Source organism: Eleutherodactylus coqui, chromosome 4, assembly GCF_035609145.1.
Source record: "Eleutherodactylus coqui strain aEleCoq1 chromosome 4, aEleCoq1.hap1, whole genome shotgun sequence".
Taxonomy (NCBI): Eukaryota; Metazoa; Chordata; class Amphibia; order Anura; family Eleutherodactylidae; genus Eleutherodactylus; species Eleutherodactylus coqui.
In genome coordinates this window covers 287,340,755-287,354,617 of record NC_089840.1, presented here as the reverse complement: position 1 = coordinate 287,354,617, position 13,863 = coordinate 287,340,755, and the positions used below count along the sequence as shown (strand labels likewise).

At 51.4% G+C, this 13,863-nt stretch overlaps 1 protein-coding gene across 2 annotated transcripts in view; it reads left to right on the top strand.

Moving 5' to 3' along the window:
• Nucleotides 1-13,863, top strand: part of LOC136624426 (zinc finger protein OZF-like) — a 110,020-nt gene that overhangs the window by 74,109 nt on the left and 22,048 nt on the right. Inside the window, exon 1 of one of the 2 annotated variants that reach the window (XM_066598402.1) lies at nucleotides 10,976-11,028. The exons of the other annotated variant lie outside the window; for it this stretch is intronic. The gene's annotated coding sequence lies outside the window, so the exon portion shown is untranslated. Of the gene's footprint in view, nucleotides 1-10,975; nucleotides 11,029-13,863 lie in introns of those variants that run through there. 2 annotated transcript variants of the gene reach the window in all.

Below are 13,863 nucleotides of genomic sequence, written 5' to 3'. Positions count from 1 at the left end.
CGCTTGTGCCCTGCCTCTACCCCTGGCCACCCCACTACCTCTTCCAACCTGTCCTGCGGCTGCAATTGCCTCCCCCTCTGAAGACCGGTCCTCAGTTGGCTTATCACACCAGGTGGGGTCAGTCACCTCATCGTCCAGCGGCTCTTCCTCCGAATCCTCTGTGCGCTCCTCTCTCGGACTTACTGCCCTTACTACTACCTCACTGATAGACAACTGTGTCTCATCATCATCGTCCTCCTCACCCACTGAAAGCTCTTGAGACAGTTGCCGGAAGTCCCCAGCCTCATCCCCCGGACCCCGGGAACTTTCCAAAGGTTGGGCATCGGTCACGACAAACTCCTCCAGTGGGAGAGGAACCATTGCTGCCCAATCTGGGCAGGGGCCCGAGAACAGTTCCTGGGAGTCTGCCTGCTCCTCAGAATGTGTCATTGTAATGGAGTGAGGAGGCTGGGAGGAAGGAAGAGCAGCAGCCAGAGGATTCAGAGTTGCAGCAGTGGACGGCGTAGAAGACTGGGTGGTCGATAGATTGCTGGATGCACTTTCTGCCATCCACGACAGGACCTGCTCACACTGCTCATTTTTTAATAAAGGTCTACCACGTGGACCCAAAAATTGCGATATGAAGCTGGGGACCCCAGAAACTGTCCTCTCTCCTACTCCCGCAGCAGCCGGCTGCGATTCACCTGGACCAGGAACTCGACCTATGCCCACACCCTCACTTGGGACTCCGCGTCCTCGACCGCAACCGCGTCAACGTCCTCTGCCCCTACCCCTCAGCATGGTGGATTAAGAATCGAGCAGAGACAGAGCGGTGTAAAAATGTTTGTGAATTATTGCCGCGCAGTTGCTGGCTGCCAGCGGTAATATAACGCTAAATATAGCCAGATATAAATTATAAGGAAGGATGCAAGCAGGACTAGCAGTGCACTATGCAGTTGAGATTCACCTCCAGTCCCACAGGCCACGCAGTTATGTACACTGGGTTACTAGAAGACGTACAAAAGGATTCCTTTTTTAAAATTTGTTTTTTCCAATGCAATGCAGGCCATGGAACGTGTATTGGACTCTCCCTCTATGGCTGTCTGGCACCGTACACTGCGCCGGCAGCTGTCTGGTAACACAGAGTGGAGAAAAATATTAGTGCTTTTTAAACGTGCACTTGGATGCAGAGCGCGCTTACGTAACGCTAACTGCCCCAGCAAAAAACACTGAAGGCTGAACTGAGACCTTGCAGTGCAATGCTGAGGTACTACAACTCCCAGCAACCACGGAGTTAAATGCACAGGTAGACAGGATTCCACACTACCACTGCCCCTGCCTCACCAATACTTCCCCTATACTACTTAGTACAGACTGCAGCCTGAGAACGCTATAGCTGTAATGGGGTTGCACGCCCGATATACCAAAAAAAAAAAACAAGTGCAAAACTGCTCCCAGCAGCCACAACAGTAGTGCACTAGGTGAGCTGTGGCCCTAAGAAGGACCGTTGGGGTTCTTGTAGACGCTAACACTCTCCCTAAACCAGCAACAGCAGCAGCACTGTCCCTCATCTATCTTAGCGTGTGTCTGTGGCGAGCCGCGGGTGGGGCAGATTTAAATACTCGGGGGTCACTTGATCTCGCCAGCCACTCACTGCAGGGGGGTGGGATAGGGCTGGAACGTCACAGGAGGAAGTTGTAATGCCTTCCGTGTGTTTCTATTGGCCAGAAAAGCGCGCAAATTTCTCAGGGAAGGAAATGTAATGGAGTCGAGTGCCGCGTGGTGCTTGCCTCGAGTAACGAGCATCTCGAACACCCTAATGCTCGAACGAGCATCAAGCTCGGACGAGTGCGCTCGCTCATCTCGATTTAGGAGGAGAATGTCAGGGGAGAGGGTTATATTAGTTTTGAGGATAAGGCATATTATTCTTTGGATTTCCTCCCAAAAAGGTCATAACAATGCGCATGAGAACCAGATATGCTTGTAGGAGTCAATATCTTTCCAGCATTTCCAGCATAGGAGGGAATAATCTGGATCTATTTTGTTGAGTAATACAGGGGTTTTGTACCACCTCGATAATATTTTGTAACTGAATTCTTGGAACCTAGTGGAGGATGAAGCTGAATGCGAGTTGCTTAAGATTTTCTTTACCTTTGCATCTGTGAAAGTGGTATCTAACTCTGTCTCCTATCTGTGAATAAAGCAGGGTTGTTGCTTGCATTGTATCAGAGCTCTGTATATTTTGGAGATCGAGTTCGTAACAGGCTGGGGGCTCCAGAATAATTTATGAAATATCAGGTTCTGATCTGTATCAATGATATCTGGAGAAGAAGACATAATTGTATCTCTGATAATGTATATCTCTTCATCTCTTCATCTTTAAATATGGTGTCCCCCAGCCGATACAAGAACTGAAAATCCTGGGGCACAGAGTCATCCGTTATTAGACAGTGGGGCTGTATTGAGGATAAGCTAGTATCTCTCATAATGTTTTAGGGATTAGTGAAAGGAGTGGGGTGAAACCACTAACCTGGGGTACAAGTTTGTACTTTTGGTTGGTTGTAAATATTACAGGTTAGTTGGGTGAGGGGGGTTTGGATCTCTTTGAGTTTGGTTTTATTGTAAGGAGTGGACCACAGTAAAAGTCTCTGACTATCTTGCAGGCAGAGGAGTTCCAGCTCCACCCAGAGTTTGGGGCTTGCTTGGTGGGACAGATCCACCATGCGGTTAAGGTGTGACGCAATCCAATATAATTCAAAATCAGGGAGCCCAATGCCACCACATTTCTTTGTTTTGATAAGAGTTGCGTGCTTAAGTTTGTCTTTTTCCCTGCCAGATGAAGTTTGCTACTAGTTTTTTTTTATTTGGCAAAGAAAACCTGTGGGACTTCTATCGGTAAGGTTTGTAGTGTGTATAGTAAAAATAATAAACTTTATTTATATAGCGCCAACATATTCTGCAGCACTTACAAAAACAGGGAGATACAGAAAGACAAAAGTACAAAAAAGACAGTTGCATGTAGTAATCAGTTAATAGAAACAGTAGGGGTGAGGGTCCTGCTCCAATGAGCTTACATACTACAGATAATGGGGTGATACAGAAGGTAAAGGGCCTGGAGATGTGCACAGTATGGTGAGGTGGAGAGCGAGAGATGCTATATACATAAACAATGGTCAGATTTCAGCCGTGTGATGGCTGAGTCGGTATAAGTGCAGGGGGTGGTTAATGGCGGCCAGCGGGGATTGCAGTCAGTAGGACAGAGAGCATGTTATCAGGTGGAGTACAGAGTGGCTTGGTTTAGGAGATGTGGTATGCCTCCCTGAAGAGGTGCATTTTTAGGGCACACCTGAAGTTTTGTAAGTCAGGGATTGTCTAGATGGTTTTGGGTAGCACGTTCCAGAGGACTGGTGCTGCTCTGGAAAAGTCTTGGAGGTGGGAATGAAAAGTTCTAATTAATGGAGCACTCAGTCCGATTTCGTTAGCAGAGTGGTGGGCCCAGGCTGGGTTGTGGATTGAGATGAGGAAGGCAATATAGGGCGGCGCAGTGCTATGGAGAGGTTTACGGATAAAGGTAGTGAGTTAAAATTGAATTCTGTATTTAACGAGCAGCCAATGCAGTGACTAGCACAGGGCAGAGGCATCCGAGTAGCGGGTGGACAGGAAGATGAGCCTGCCTGCCACATTCAGGATGGATTGAAGAGGGAAGAGTCTGGCGCGGAAGAGGCCGATCAGCAGCGAGTTGCAATAATCGAGCCAAGAGTGGATGAGGGCAACAGTGAGCGTTTTTAGCATGTTCCACGGTGAGAAAAGGGCAGATTCTTGCGATGTTCTTGAGGTACAGCTGACAGGTTCATGCCAGAGATTGGATGTTGGGAGTAAAGGAGAGATCAGAGTCAAATATGACCCCAAGGCAGCCAGCGTGCTGTCTGGGAGTTATGGTGGCACCACACACTGAGATGGAGATGTCAGGATGAGGTCAGTTAGCAGAGGGCGGAAACAGCAGGTCAGTTTTTGAGAGGTTCACTTTTAGGTAGAGAGAGGACATAGTGCTAGAGACAGCAGACAGACAGTGGGTGATGTTTTGGAGGAAAGGTGCAGAGATGTCACGGGAAGAAGTGTATAACTTGGTATTGTCCGTATAAAGGTTGTATTAAAGGCTAAATCTCCTAATAACTTGTCCAATAGGGGCTGTGTAGATGGAAAAAACGGAGGGGGCCGAGGACCCGAGCCCTGGGGTATCCAAAAAGCAAAAGAAAGAGAAGGAGGTAGAGCCAGCAAAAAAGGCCCTGAAGGAGTGGTCAGATAGGTAGGAAGAGAACCAAAAGAGAGCAGTGTCCTTTTAGGCCAATGGAGCAAAGCATACTGAGGAGGAGTTTATGGTCAACAGTGTCAAATGCTGCATAGCGGGCAAGGAGGATTAGTAGGGAGTAGTCACCCCTCGATTTGGCTGCCAGGAGGTCATTTGACACCTTTATTGGGGCGGTTTCTGTCGAGTGCAGGGGCGGAAGCCCGACTGTAGGTTGTCGAGAAGAGAGTTTTCTGATGACCAAGTTATCAGCACAAAACAGCAGCATCAGAGGTGTAAAATAATTCAGGGTCACAAATCTGCTCCCATCATGTCTGTTTATTTCTCTTCTTTAGTCTTAACAGCGACTGCCATTTCAACCCGCCACATGAGTCTTTATCAAGCCAGTCCTTGTTCTGATAGATAAGTTGTAAGGCGGGAGTAAACCAGGTGTTCTAGGAGTTTGGAAATGAAGGGGAGATTTGAGATAGGCCGGTAGTTGGCAGCATCAGTCGAGTCAAGACTCAGTTTCTTTAGCAGTGGGAGTATGATGGCATGTTTGAAAGAAGAAGTAAAAATTCCAGAGGTCAGAGAGAGGTTGAATATAGTAGCGAGATGGGAGATAACCACAAGGGAGAGGGACAAGAGGAGGTGTGAGGGGAAGCAATCTGGAAACTACTTCCTCTGTCATTGATCTGAGTACAGACAGAGAGCAGGAGATTGGCAAGGAGCACCAGGAGGTGAGTTCCTTTTGAATTTTTCCAAGTAGGGGTACAAAATTTAAATTGTATAGATCCGTGAGACTCTGGGATATTCTTGTCCCTAGATAAGTAATATGTTTACTTGTGTTTTTAAGTGGTGACATTTTTAAGATTTCTGTCCATGAGCCAGACTCTATGTTTATGTTTAGTAATTCTGATTTCAAGAGATTCAACTTAAAGTTCGAAATTTGGCCAAAATTTTTAAAATCTTGTAGGATGGCAGGGATTGTAGTTTTAGGATCTGTGAGGAGGAACAGCATATCATCCACGTAGGAGGCTGATTTGTGTTCTCAGGGGTCACATTTCATACCCGTTATTTTGTCTGATTTTTCCCAAGTGTCTCCATAGTTAAAACAAATAATAAAGGGGACAGAGGGCATCCCTGTCTACTTATGTTGTTGATCTGGACTGTGGGAGAAAATTCAGAGTTAATTTTAGCCAAGGGAGCAGTGTATCAGGCCAAAATCTTGTCTATAAATGTTTCTGTAAAACCACATTTCTGAAGAGTCATTTTGAGGAACAACCAGTTGACCCTATCAAAGGCCTTCTCGGCATTGGTGGAGATGAGGGCTAATGGGGAATTGTAATGGTGGGCTAGGTGTATCAGATTGAGTAATTTTGAGGTATTATCCTTCGCATCTCTATTTGTGATTTAAAGGGGTTGTCCCGCGTCGAAACGGGTTTTTTGTTTTTTTTAACCCCCCCCCCCCCCCCCCCCGTTCGGCGCGAGACAACCCCGATGCAGGGGTTAAAAAAACAAACCGGAGAGTGCTTACCTGAATCCCGGCGGTCCGGCGTCTTCATACTCACCTGCTGAAGATGGCCGCCGGGGTCTGCTCCCTCCGTGGACCGCAGCTCTTCTGTGCGGTCCATTGCCGATTCCAGCCTCCTGATTGGCTGGAATCGGCACGTGACGGGGCGGAGCTACACGGAGCCGGCATTCTGCACGAGCGGCCCCATTGAAGACAGCCGAAGACCCGGACTACGCAAGCGCGGCTAATTTGGCCATCGGAGGCCGAAAATTAGTCGGCACCATGGAGACGAGGACGCCAGCAACGGAGCAGGTAAGTATAAAACTTTTGATAACTTCTGTATGGCTCATAATTAATGCACAATGTACATTACAAAGTGCATTAATATGGCCATACAGAAGTGTATAGACCCACTTGCTGCCGCGGGACAACCCCTTTAAGCCCACTTGTTCGGGGTTCATTAGACCAGGTAGAACTAATTTTATTCTATTGGCTAAGATTGTGGTATATAATCACATTGTTGTTGATGAAGGATATGGGCCTATAGCTACTACATAAGGTAGCGTCTTTTCCTTCCTTAGGGATTAAGGTTATATCAGCTGTCAGCGCCTCATTTCGAAAAGGATTTTCAGCGCTGCTGGAGTTGTAGTAGTGTACTAGATATGGGGAGAGGGTTTCTTTAAAAGGTTTTAAAATATAATGACCCTAAGCCATCTGGGCCTGGGCTTTTCCCATTAGGGGCTGACTGGATTATTTTCTCCACCTTTTGAAGGGAGATCGGTTTGTAGAGCGATTGCAGTTGATTTGGTGATATGCTGGGGAGATTAACTGAATCCAAAAAAATCATGGATTTTTTTATGCTTAACTGTTAGTGACTCTACAGGACTTTGGATCCATATAAAATGCATGAAAAATTTGGGAAATATCTTTTGTGATGTAGCTTATCATTTTTATCTTTGCTTTTGGGAATGAAAGTGTTGTGGTGGTTCTGGGATTGATACATTGCTGATAGTCTGGTGCTGCTTTTGGAGAGATTTCTACATCTTCTGGCTCAGTGGGTGTGCCATCTTTTGAGTGATCATCTTTGTGTTTAAATGGACCTTAACTCCCTCCCTGGGTCCCCAGCAGTATACAGCTGTGATGGAAGAGGTTCTGCAGCATCTTCTTCTCTATCCCTGTCCACTGTCTCCTGGATCAGGAGATGCCCTTCACAACTCAGGAAACACATTTAACCCCTTAGTGACCAAGCCTGTTTGCATCTTAATGACCGAGCCAAATTTTGGAAATCTGACATGTGTCACTTTAACATAGAATAACTCCATAAAGGTTTTGCATATCCAAGTGATTCTGACATTGTTTCTACACCACATGCTGTACTTCATTTAGGTGGTAAAAATAGTCTGATAGAATTTGTGGATATTTATTAAAAGCGTCATTTATCTAGGGGTGTACTGTGTATTTTGACCCCACAGTTTTTGAATGAATCTAAGCAAAGCAGAAGGAAAAAATTATGATTTTCATTCTTTTGGTAATTGTGTCAATTTAAAAACAGTTTTTTTGTACAGCGCACATAAGGATGAAGAATTTACCCCAAAAATGGATTCCCCTGATTGTCCCGTGTTCAGAAACATTCCCATTGTAGCTCAACCTACATACTCGACACATGGCTAGGTCTATAATAAGGGGAACGCCCATTGGATTTTAGGGCATAACTGAATAAATTCCAGGCCCCGTTGCTCATTTGCGCAATGCCCCTTTTTGGCATTACTTAGATAAAAGTAATTATGTAAACTGTGCGGTATGTCTGATAACAGGGGTAATTATGGGGGCCTGGTTGGCGTGTGCACATAGGGTAAAAAAAACGGGTATTGCTCTTCCCTAGTGGCACTTTTTGGGGGTATTTCTTGACCTCAGCGGCAGGGATGGGGTGTAATAATTGTCGGTCTGTGAGACTTCATAAGCTTGCTGCGGTCTCACACAGAAAGCCCTCAACAAGCTGCTCCTGGAATTGCAGGAAGGCGAGCGTTCCCGGGGCTTCTTGTAAATGACGTATTACAGGTAGCGATCTAAGTAATACCGGGCTCACACGCCCAGACGTGGCCCTGCGTACGACTGCATAATGCACTGCACATAATTGCGTGCTCTCATAGTTAGTGATGCGCAGTACACCTTTTTTGTTTGAGTTTCCCGCGCTGTCGCTTAGTGATGACGTGGGTCCCCGCAGCCTGTACACAATGTAGTTGGCATATCTGTGACCATAAAGCACAATGGGCTCTGTGTTGCAGATATCCGCGGTAAAATAAAACATGCTGCGTTCTGTTTTCTGTGAGTGGATTACATAATTCCCGACTTGCTAATGTGAGCGGAATCGTGCAATCCAATGCATTTGATTGATCTGCGTATTACCGCTCATCAAACACATGCAGAATCCGCAATTTCTGTACAGTCATGTGAGACCAGCCTAAGGTGGATCACTACCTTTTTATCTCATGACTAGGGACCGCACAACGAGTCCATCGGTCACTGCTCCAGTCTCTCACACACACTCGGCTCCGCTCCTCCATCTCACACACTCGGCTACGCTCCTCCGTCTCACACTTGCTCGGCTCCGCTCTTTCGTCTCACACACGCTCGGCTCCTCTCCTCCGTCCCACACACGCTCGGCTCCTCTCCTCCGTCCCACACACGCTCCGATCCTCTCCTCCGTCTCACACACGCTCGGCTCCTCTCCTCCGTCTCACACACGCTCGGCTCCTCTCCTCCGTCTCACACACGCTCGACTCCTCTCCTCCGTCTCACACACGCTCGGCTCCTCTCCTCCGTCTCACACACGCTCGGCTCCTCTCCTCCGTCCCACACACGCTCGGTTCCTCTCCTCCGTCCCACACACGCTCGGCTCCTCTCCTCCGTCCCACACACGCTCGGCTCCTCTCCGCCGTCCCACACGCGCTCGGCTCCGCTCCTCCGTCTCACACGCGCTCGGCTCCGCTCCTCCGTCTCACACACGCTCGGCTCCGCTCCTCCGTCCCACACACGCTCGGCTCCTCTCCTCCGTCTCACACACGCTCGGCTCCGCTCCTCCGTCCCACACACGCTCGGCTCCGCTCCTCCGTCCCACACACGCTCGGCTCCGCTCCTCTGTCCCACATATGCTCGGCTCTGCTCCTCCGTCTCACACACGCTCGGCTCCGCTCCTCTGTCCCACATATGCTCGGCTCTGCTCCTCCGTCTCACACACGCTCGGCTCCGCTCCTCCGTCCCACACACGCTCGGCTCCTCTCCTCCGTCTCACACACGCTCGGCTCCGCTCCTCCGTCCCACACACGCTCGGCTCCGCTCCTCCGTCCCACACACGCTCGGCTCCGCTCCTCTGTCCCATATATGCTCGGCTCTGCTCCTCCGTCTCACACACGCTCGGCTCCGCTCCTCTGTCCCACATATGCTCGGCTCTGCTCCTCCGTCTCACACACGCTCGGCTCCGCTCCTCCGTCTCACACACGCTCGGCTCCGCTCTTCCATCTCACACGCTCTTGGCTCCGCTCCTCCGTCTCACACACGCTCAGCTCCGCTCCTCCATCTCACACACGCGCTCGGCTCCGCTCCTCCATCTCACACACGCGCTCGGCTCCGCTCCTCCATCTCACACACACTCGGCTCCGCTCCTCCGTCTCACACACGCTCGGCTCCGCTCCTCCGTCTCACACACGCTCGGCTCCGCTCCTCCGTCTCACACACGCTCGGCTCCGCTCCTCCGTCTCACACACGCTCGGCTCCGCTCCTCCGTCTCACACGCGCTCGGCTCCGCTCCTCCGTCTCACACGCGCTCGGCTCCGCTCCTCCGTCTCACACGCGCTCGGCTCCGCTCCTCCGTCTCACACGCGCTCGGCTCCGCTCCTCCGTTTCACACGCGCTCGGCTCCGCTCCTCCGTCTCACACGCGCTCGGCTCCGCTCCTCCGTCTCACACACGCTCGGCTCCGCTCCTCCGTCTCACACGCGCTCGGCTCCGCTCCTCCGTCTCACACGCGCTCGGCTCCGCTCCTCCGTCTCACACGCGCTCGGCTCCGCTCCTCCATCTCGCATACACTTGCTCAGCTCCGCTCCTCCGTCTCGCACGCGCTCGGCTCCGCTCCTCCGTCTCACACTCGCTCGGCTCCGCTCCTCCGTCTCACACGCGCTCGGCTCCGCTCCTCCGTCTCACACGCGCTCGGCTCCGCTCCTCCGTCTCACACACGCTCGGCTCCGCTCCTCCGTCTCACACGCGCTCCGCTCCGCTCCTCCATCTCTCACACACGCGCTCGGCTCCGCTCCTCCGTCTCTCACACGCTCGGCTCGGCTCCTCCGTCTCACACACGCTCAGCTCCGCTCCTCCATCTCTCACACACGCGCTCGGCTCCGCTCCTCCGTCTCTCACACGCTCGGCTCCGCTCCTCCCTCTCTCACACGCTCGGCTCCGCTCCTCCGTCTCACACACGCTCGGTTCCGCTCCTCCGTCTCACACACGCTCGGCTCCGCTCCTCCGTCTCACACGCGCTCGGCTCCGCTCCTCCGTCTCACACGCGCTCGGCTCCGCTCCTCCATCTCGCATACACTTGCTCAGCTCCGCTCCTCCGTCTCGCACGCGCTCGGCTCCGCTCCTCCGTCTCACACTCGCTCGGCTCCGCTCCTCCGTCTCACACGCGCTCGGCTCCGCTCCTCCGTCTCACACGCGCTCGGCTCCGCTCCTCCGTCTCATACACGCTCGGCTCCGCTCCTCCGTCTCACACGCGCTCAGCTCCGCTCCTCCATCTCTCACACACGCGCTCGGCTCCGCTCCTCCGTCTCTCACACGCTCGGCTCGGCTCCTCCGTCTCACACACGCTCAGCTCCGCTCCTCCATCTCTCACACACGCGCTCGGCTCCGCTCCTCCGTCTCTCACACGCTCGGCTCCGCTCCTCCCTCTCTCACACACTCGGCTCCGCTCCTCCCTCTCTCACACGCTCGGCTCCGCTCCTCCGTCTCACACACGCTCGGCTCCGCTCCTCCGTCTCACACACGCTCGGCTCTGCTCCTCCGTCTCACACACACTCGGCTCTGCTCCATCCACTCTCTGAATACATCCTCACACAGCAGAGTCCGGCATCCACTGAGCGGAGAGACCTGGTCATGTGACCCCTTGTCTCCTCCCACACACTGATCACATGACGGTGACATCATCACAGGTCCTGTAAGCACAGAACAACCCCACGGCTCCTGTCCGGCTGCAGGTGGAGGTATGTGGGGTCACCAGCACTGGGGGCAGATTAGGCCGGCGGCACATGAACGGGTCAGACTCCACATCTGGGAGCCCGCAGTGCAATCTGCACCTGTGCTGGCCGGCGCCCCCGCGTTTTGTCATTTTCTTCCTTCTTCTGTACTGTGGGTGGCGCACACGGATCGCTGTCGGACATGCGCAGTACAGATTTCCCCGCACCGTCTCTAGGTGATAACGCAGGTTCTGAACCCTTTTCACAATGTTAATTAACTTCAATGGAAGCCGTCCGCTTGGAATCCGGATGATAATCGAGCGTGCTGCGATGTGCAGGAAGCATCCCTTTTCCGCAGCGTGCTGTGGATGGTATTCTCTGTGGACCCCCACCCCAGATTCCACAGATCCTTCTGTGTGCAGGCGGCCATGATCTGTTCTGTGGGTGGGCCGCACAGCTCGCCGTCAGACGGGTGCAGTGCAGATTATTTTCTTTTAAACTCAAGTACCAATCAGAGGCGGCGCTTCCTGGGGGCGGGATTTTTAAACCCTCTGACCAGGAAGCGCTGGCTGAAGACAAGTACCGGAGCTGCAGGAGACGAGCGGCCGAGCAGACAGCGCCTCTTAGGTAACGCTTTGGCTCTTTTTCTTTAATGTAGCCAGGGCTTATTTCTGGAGTATGGCCTAAATTTCAAGCTCCCCAGAAAATCCCGGCAAAAGAGCGCTACAAAATCGGGATATCGCCGTGAGAAAACGCAGCGATAACGCACAGAGACACTTCTGCAATATCGCTGTTGTCCATGTGAAAGAGGCCTCATCATTAACCTCCTCAGAACTGTTCAGCTTTGGGCCCTCAGGGTGAAGCTTTGTTTTTGCCTTTTCTTCCCATCACGTTCCGGGAGTCGGAGATTTATTATCTTCCAGTCAGTTTTTTCGTTACTCGTTTTTTTTCAGAACAAGTTGTATTCTCTAATGGGACTTTTGGGGTCTTTATAACTTAATGATTAACTTACCTTTTTTGAGTGTAAAATTAGAGATGAGGGAGCACCAAAATGCTCGGGTGCTCGTTGCTCGAGTCGAACTTTCCGCGATGCTCGAGAGCTTGTTTCGAGTAACGAACCCCATTGAAGTCAATGGGTGACTCGAGCATTTTTGTATATGACCGATGCTCCGCATAGGTCTTCACTTGTGAAAAACCAGAAAACATCCGAAATTCATGGAAACACCACAAAAACGGATAGGGGAGGGCAGGGGCAGCATTTTTACTTCGGACAAACCCTCATCAGCAAGGCACACCTTAGCTAAGCACCACACTACCTCCAACTAAGCACAAGCACTGCCTGTGGGTCATACCGCTGCCTCTTCTCCTGGGTTATATGCTGCCCAAACCCCCCCCCCCCCCCCACGACCCTACGTCCACAGCGCACACAAAAGTTTCCCTGCGCAGCCTTCAGCTGCCCTCATGCCACACGCTGGCTGCATAGCCACACCACCCTCATGTCTATTTATAAGTGCATCTGCGATGAGGAGGAACCGGAGGCACACACTGCAGAGGGTTGGCAGGACCAGGCAGCGACCCTCTTCGAAAGGGGTGGGTGAAAGTCCACAATGCTGTTGAGAATTGATGATAAATTGACGTACGATCATCATTCCAATCCCGTGCCACCTCCGTCGCAAAAATGTCACGAGCTGCAAACGTGGGCATAAAGGGGACTTAGGTGCCAGCTCAGCACTTCTACACATCTCCACAATGCAGCAATACTCTGTGTGGGAAGTATGTGAGCGGGCCCTGGGTCAGGCTCGGTCCCAGCCTTCACCTTGTGTGGCCCAAGGTGCTGCGAGTGACATAGCAATGGGGAATCCATGTGTCCACACACTACTCATTGTGTTTGGGTGTCGGATACCTCATCGACAACGCAAGGGGAAAGCCATCTGCACTCTGTACCCTACCCAAGTCAGTCAGTGTCTTTGTGCCAGACAGGTCAAACACCGCTATGGGAAGTCTGTGTGCACCCACAGCATAGGTGGGTCCAAGGAATTTAAAGACAGTACACATAAGGAAATCAGAGTGCCCAAACATGGCAGACTTTCACTGCGCTGAGGACATAGGCCTCTGCACAAACCCTCAGCAATTGCGGGCATACAGCGGACTCCGACGCTAGCGCAGCTGTGAACGTCTCATTAGCGCTGTATCGCTCCTCTTGTTTGTCCCAAAGCAGTGTCCCAGATAGCTATGGTAACATGATAGAAAATACATGTTGGCCTCGGCCCACAATCCATGCCTTAGTCAGTCAGTGTTTTTTTTAGTGCCAGACAGGTCAAACACCGCGATGGGAAGTCTGTGTGCACCCACAACATGGGTGGGTCCAAGGAACCCAAAGACAGGACACATAAAGAAATCAGAGTGCCCAAACATGGCAGACTTTCACTGCGCTGAGGACATAGGCCTCTGCAAAAACTCTCAGCAATCGCGGGCATAAAGCGGACTCCGATGCTAGTGCAGCTGTGAACGTCTCATAAGTGCAGTATCGCTTGTTTGGGCCAAAGCAGTGCCCCGGATAACTGGGGTAACACGAGAGAAAATACATATTGGCCTCGGCCCACAATTCATGCCCTGGTCAGTCAGTGTTTTTGGGCCAGATAGGTAAAACACCGCGATGGGAAGTCTGTGTGCAACCATAGTATAAACAGACCCTGTAACATTCCAGTAGAAAAGGTATAAGCAGACCCCAGTAGCATTTCGGTAGCAGTAGTATAGGAAGACCCCGGTACCATTTCCGTAGTAGAAGTATAGGCAGACCCCTGTAACATTTCTGTAGCAGAAGTATAGGTAGACCCCTGTAAAATTTATGTGGCAGAAGTA